The 5395-nt window shown below is 55.2% G+C and overlaps 1 protein-coding gene across 1 annotated transcript in view; it reads left to right on the top strand.

Moving 5' to 3' along the window:
• Positions 1-5395, top strand: part of CSNK1D (casein kinase 1, delta) — a 39192-nt gene that overhangs the window by 931 nt on the left and 32866 nt on the right. The window lies entirely within an intron of this gene.

Genomic DNA, 5395 nt, shown 5'->3' with positions numbered 1-5395 from the left:
GGCCACTGAAGCCTAGACCTCCGGGGCTCAAGCAATCCTCCTGCCTCAGCCTCCCAAGTAGCTGGGACTGCAGGTGCGCACCACAATGCTTGGCTAATTGTATTTTTGTAGAAATGGGGATTCGTCATGTTGCCCAGGCTGGTCTCAAACTCCTGGGCTCAAGTGATCCTCCTGCCTTTGCCTCTCAAAGCGTGGGATTACTGGCGTGAGACACCGTATCCAGCCTTCCTCACTTCTGATGAGAGCTCTGGGAAGATTTCCACTCCCCACTGCTCCCTGCCCCCAGCTTCCAGGTTTTAGTGCTAGCCTACAGAGGAATTCCTTGCAGCAGCATTTCCTGTAGAAAATCTGTTTAGCACTTACTTTACCCAGTTCCAGAGAGGTGATCATTATTTATTCTCTGCCACATGTTAGCATGCATGCAAGTATACACACACATGCATGCTGTGTGCATGCACACACACTTGCACGTACACACGTGCACATACGCAAACATGTATGTACATGATGTGCGTGCACCTGTGTACTGTGTGTGCATAAATGCACACACACACGCAGACACATGCACACATCCATTTCTAACATGTGGTCCATACACACACAACACACGTGTGCATGCAGGTGTGCACAGGTGCCGACTTACACGGAGAGTGGTGCCCCCTCCCCTTCCCTGCCCTGTCTGAGATCTGGGTTCCGTTTCATTCGTCGTTCACAGGGAGGCCTTCCTGGCCCCTTGCTGGCTGGGCTCAGGGTGTTAGACTCGGCATCCTCCCACACCCACAGACGCCTTTCTTCGCCCTGCCAGGCAGATGGCGTCTGTGCCAGGCATGAGTCCTGGGAGCCGTCTTGGCTGTCTGAAGGTGTTTTCTGCAGCTTCCAGTTATGTGTAAGCCGCTATCTCAGTCTGTTCGTGCTGCTGTAACAAAACGCCATGGACTGGGTATTTATAAAGAACAGAAATTTATTTCTCACAGTTCTGGGGGCTGGGAAGTCCAAGATGAGGGTGCTGGCAGGTTCAGTGTCTGGTCAGGGCCTGGTGTCTCCTCCCAAGATGACAGCTTGTTACTGTGTCCTGCAGAGGGGAGGAACGTGGCGTCCTCACACGGCAGAGAGACAAAAGGGGAAAAGGGACCAAACTCCCTCCATCAAGCCCTTTCACCAGGCACTAGGCCATTCATGAGGGCGGGGCCTCACGATCCAAGCCCCCCTCCAAAGCACCCACTCCACTGATGCACTAGGCAGGTCAGTTTCTGACACACGCTTTGGGGAGGTCACGGGCAGGTGACAGCAGAGCCCCAAGCCAGTCTGATTCTTTCACTTTGTTGTTGTTGTTGTTTGTTTGTTTGTTTTTGAGATACAGTCTCGCTCTTGTTGCCTGGGCAGAGTGCAGTGGCAGGATCTCAGCTAACTGCAACCTCCGCCTCACGGATTCGAGGGATTCTCTTGCCTCGGCCTCCTGGGTAGCTGGGACTACAGGTACATGCCACCACACCTGGCTAATGTTTGCATGTTTAGTAGAGACAGAGTTTCACATGTTGGCCAGGCTGGTCTCAAACTCCTGACCTCAGGTGATCTACCTGCCTCGGTCTCCCAAAGTGCTGGGATTCCAGGTGTGAGCCACCTCGCCCGGCCTGATTCTTTCCCTTTCTTAGCAGATTCTTTCTAAATGGGTATCCATAAACTTTCCTTTCCCTGTTGCTATAGTTTGGGTGTTGGTCCCTTCAAACCTCAGTTGAAATCTGATCCCCAGTGTTGGAGGTGTCTGGGTCATGGGGGTGGATTCCTCACGAATGGCTTGGTGCTGTCCTCTTGGTAATGAGTGAGTTTTCACTCTTACTAGTTCCAGCAAGAGGTGCTTTTAAAAAGGCCTGCACAGCCAGGCGCGGTGCCTCACGCCTGTAATCCCAGCACTTTGGGAGGCCGAGGCAGGCGGATCACGAGGTCAGCAGTTTGAGACCAGCCTGACCAACATGGTGAAACCCTGTCTGTACTAAAAATACAAAAATTAGCCGGGTGCGGTGGCGGGTGCCTGTGGTCCCAGCTACTCAGGAGGCTGAGGCAGAAGAATCGCTTGAACCTGGGACGCGGAGTTTGCAACCTCCATCTTTAAAAAAAAAAAAAAAAAAAAGGCCTATACTTCCCTCCTCCTCCAGCTCCCTCCCGCACGCGGTCTCCACACACTCCAGCTGCCTCCCGCACGCAGTCTCCACGCGCCCCGGCTCCCCTTCACCTTCTGCCATGAGTGGAGGCAGCAAGACCCTCACCAGGGGCAGACGCCCGATCTTGAACTTTCGAGACCTCAGCATCATGAGCTATGTTAGGCTGTGGTTGCCTTGCTATAAAGAAATACTTAGGACTGGGCAATTTTAAAAGAAAAGAGGGCCAGGCATGGTGGCTCATGCCTGTGATCCCAGCACTTTGGGAGGCCGAGGTGGATGGATCACTTGAGCTTAGGAGTTTGAGACCAGTCTGGGCAACATAGTAAGACCCCATGTCTACAAAAAAAAAAAAAAAAATTAGCCAGGCATGGTGGCGTGTGCCTGTAGTCCCAGCTACTCAGGAAGCTGAGGCAGGAGAATCTCTTGAACCCGGGAGGCGCAAGTTGCAGTGAGCCGAGATCACACCATTGCACTCTGGCCTGGGTGACAGAGCAAGACCCTGTGTCAAAATAAATAAATAAATAATGAGAAGAGGTTTACTTGGCTCATGGTTCTGCAGGCTTGACAGGAAGCATGGTGCTGGCACCTGCTTGGCTTCTGGGGAGGCCTCTGGAAGCTTTGGATCACGGTGAAAGGCAATGGGGGAACAGGCAACTCACGTGGCCAGAGCAGAAGCCAGCAAGCGAGCGAGAGTGGTGACCCACACTTTTAAATAACCAGATCTTGGGAGAACTCACTATCTCAAGGACAGCACCAAGGGGATGGTGCTAAACATTTCTGAGAAATCCATCCCCATGGTCCAGCCACCTCTCAGCCACCACTCAGTGTAAACCCCACCTCCAACCTTGGGGTTTACAATCCAACATGAGGTTTAGTAGGGACAAATATACAAATTACATCATGATTCTTCATAAATTGTCCAGCCTCAGGTATTTCTTTTTTTTTTTTTTTTTTTTTTTTGAGACAGAGTCTCGCTCTGTCGCCCAGGCTGGAGTGCAGTGGCCAGATCTCAGCTGCTCACTGCAAGCTCCGCCTCCCGGGTTCACGCCATTCTCCTGCCTCAGCCTCCCGAGTAGCTGGGACTACAGGCGCCGCCACCGCGCCCGGCCGTGTTTTGTATTTTTAGTAGAGACGGGGTTTCACCGTGTTAGCCAGGATGGTCTCGATCTCCTGACCTCGTGATCCGCCCGTCTCGGCCTCCCAAAGTGCTGGGATTACAGGCGTGAGCCACCGCGCCCGGCCTCAGGTATTTCTGGATAGCAACAGTAAAGGAGACACTGTGGTGTTCCGGAGTTGTATCAGGACGGGCCTCGCCCTCATACGTCCTGCTGGGAGCTCAGGGGGCTTTCCAGCCTGCAGGTCGGGACGTCCTTCTAGTCTGAAAGATGTCCTAGTATCATCAAACCACCCCACAGACCATGCCTGGAGACTCTGCCTCACACGCCTGTTCCCAGCAGTCACCAACCCCTCATCCCTCCCTTATCACCGCATCTGTGCAAGCGTCTCCCCTGTGACGGAGGCTGTTCCTTGGCAATGACTATCCTCAGCTTCAGCCCCCTGCTGACAGTTTTCTAGCTCAGAACCTGGGGCTCTGGCTGCAGGATGTCCTGTTCATGCCATGTCTGCATCCTGTCTTTTCGGAAGGGGTGGTGTCATTCTCTGGGCTCCACATCTGTTTTGTCCTCCTCTCTCTGACCCCGGGGCTCCAGGGCACCACTGTCCTCTTCCTCTGTCAGTTTGTTGTGGCTGGGGCTGGTAGTGGGGGAGCCACAGCAATCAGCCTCCCTCACCTTGCCCAGCCCGCACATTCCCAGGGCTCTGGCCATCCCCACTACACCACAGCCCTCTCTGTGTGCATGGGTTACAGAGTCAAGACACAAACACACAAAAGCCAGGCAGACGGGCACAGTACCTGCTGCAGCTGCATGAAGCTGGGGCACTGTGGGTGAGAAGAGCTAGAAATGTTGGGGCCATCAGAGCCCAGGAGGACCAGCTGAGGGAGGAGCAGCCGACAGGTGGGCAGGTGCCCCTGGTCAGGGAGAGCAGGACTCCCCAGGAAGAAGGATCACAGTCACCGCGGGAGAACTGGGCTCTGTTCATCAACAGAAAAGCCATGAGCGATCCTGCCAATAAGGTCAGTTTTACTAGTCTGGCAGCCCCCAACCCAGGCTCCTGTAACTCAGAAACTGGGCAGTTCCGACTGCCTGTGCCTCATTAGTGACTGACGGTGGTCTGGCCGGCGGCATCTCCTGTCTCCAGGCCCTGCTGTGTAACTTCAGGAATGGATACCTGCCTCCCCCACCCGACCTCCAGCTGTTTGGAGCTGAGGGGTGGAGAGGAAGGACTTGGGGGTGGAGAAAGGCGGGCACCACTGCGGGGCCTGCGGGGGCTGGTTTCCTCTTCTGCAGTGACCTGGATGGGCTGAGGCTGTTGTCTCACTCACGCTGTGGTGCCCACACCAGAGCCCTGGTATGCTACTGCCTCAAAACACACATTCACCTATTTCACGTTCTTGAGTTTCAGCGAGGATGCGACAGGTCTCGACATACATGGACGTGGGACCATGGGTACGGGTTCTTCAAGGTTCCCATGCACCGCAGCCCAGGGGGCTTGTCTGAAGGGCCTTCTTCCCAGCGATGGGAATCAAAGGCCCCAATCTTTGAAGCTGGCCATCAGCCTGAACGTCCACTCCTTGTTTTCTTTTGCAAGGAGGAACATTCAGAACCAACACAGATAAGAATGTTGACTCGGTCTCCAGGCTGCAGGGACTGGCGGGAGACAGGTGGTCTGGCCTCGTATTGTGAAAGGTGGTGGCTTTGCCCTTGACCTCCAAACTGGACATCAGGACCTCCGAAGGCGTGGGCCCGCTCTGTCTCTGGCCTTAAGTGTCAGGAGGTAAGGCTGCAGACGCTGACGTCCTGGGATGCCCCAAGCCCGGGAACTGGTAGCCCAGTGAGGGGGTCTCCCCTGTGTCCCCTGAGCCTGGCCTGTCACTCTGTCCAGGCCTCAGCTACCTGTCCCCTCCTACAAAAGGCACCGCCTGTCGCGAGGAACTCATCTGGCTTCCTCGACATCTCGGGGGACACACGAAAAGCCCCCGCGAGAGCAGCGAGAGACTGCAGATGGAAGGGGCTGGCGGCCCGAGGTCCAGGGGTAACGGGACGGTGAGGGGCAGAAGGGCTTGGCCCTGCGCAGAGTTGGGAGGAGGCCTGGAGCGCTCGCCCCGCCCGGCCCCG

Source organism: Mandrillus leucophaeus, unplaced genomic scaffold, assembly GCF_000951045.1.
Source record: "Mandrillus leucophaeus isolate KB7577 unplaced genomic scaffold, Mleu.le_1.0 Scaffold1, whole genome shotgun sequence".
Lineage (NCBI taxonomy): Eukaryota > Metazoa > Chordata > Mammalia > Primates > Cercopithecidae > Mandrillus > Mandrillus leucophaeus.
The sequence above is the reverse complement of the archived record's forward strand: the minus strand, read 5'-3'. Positions and strand labels throughout refer to the sequence as shown.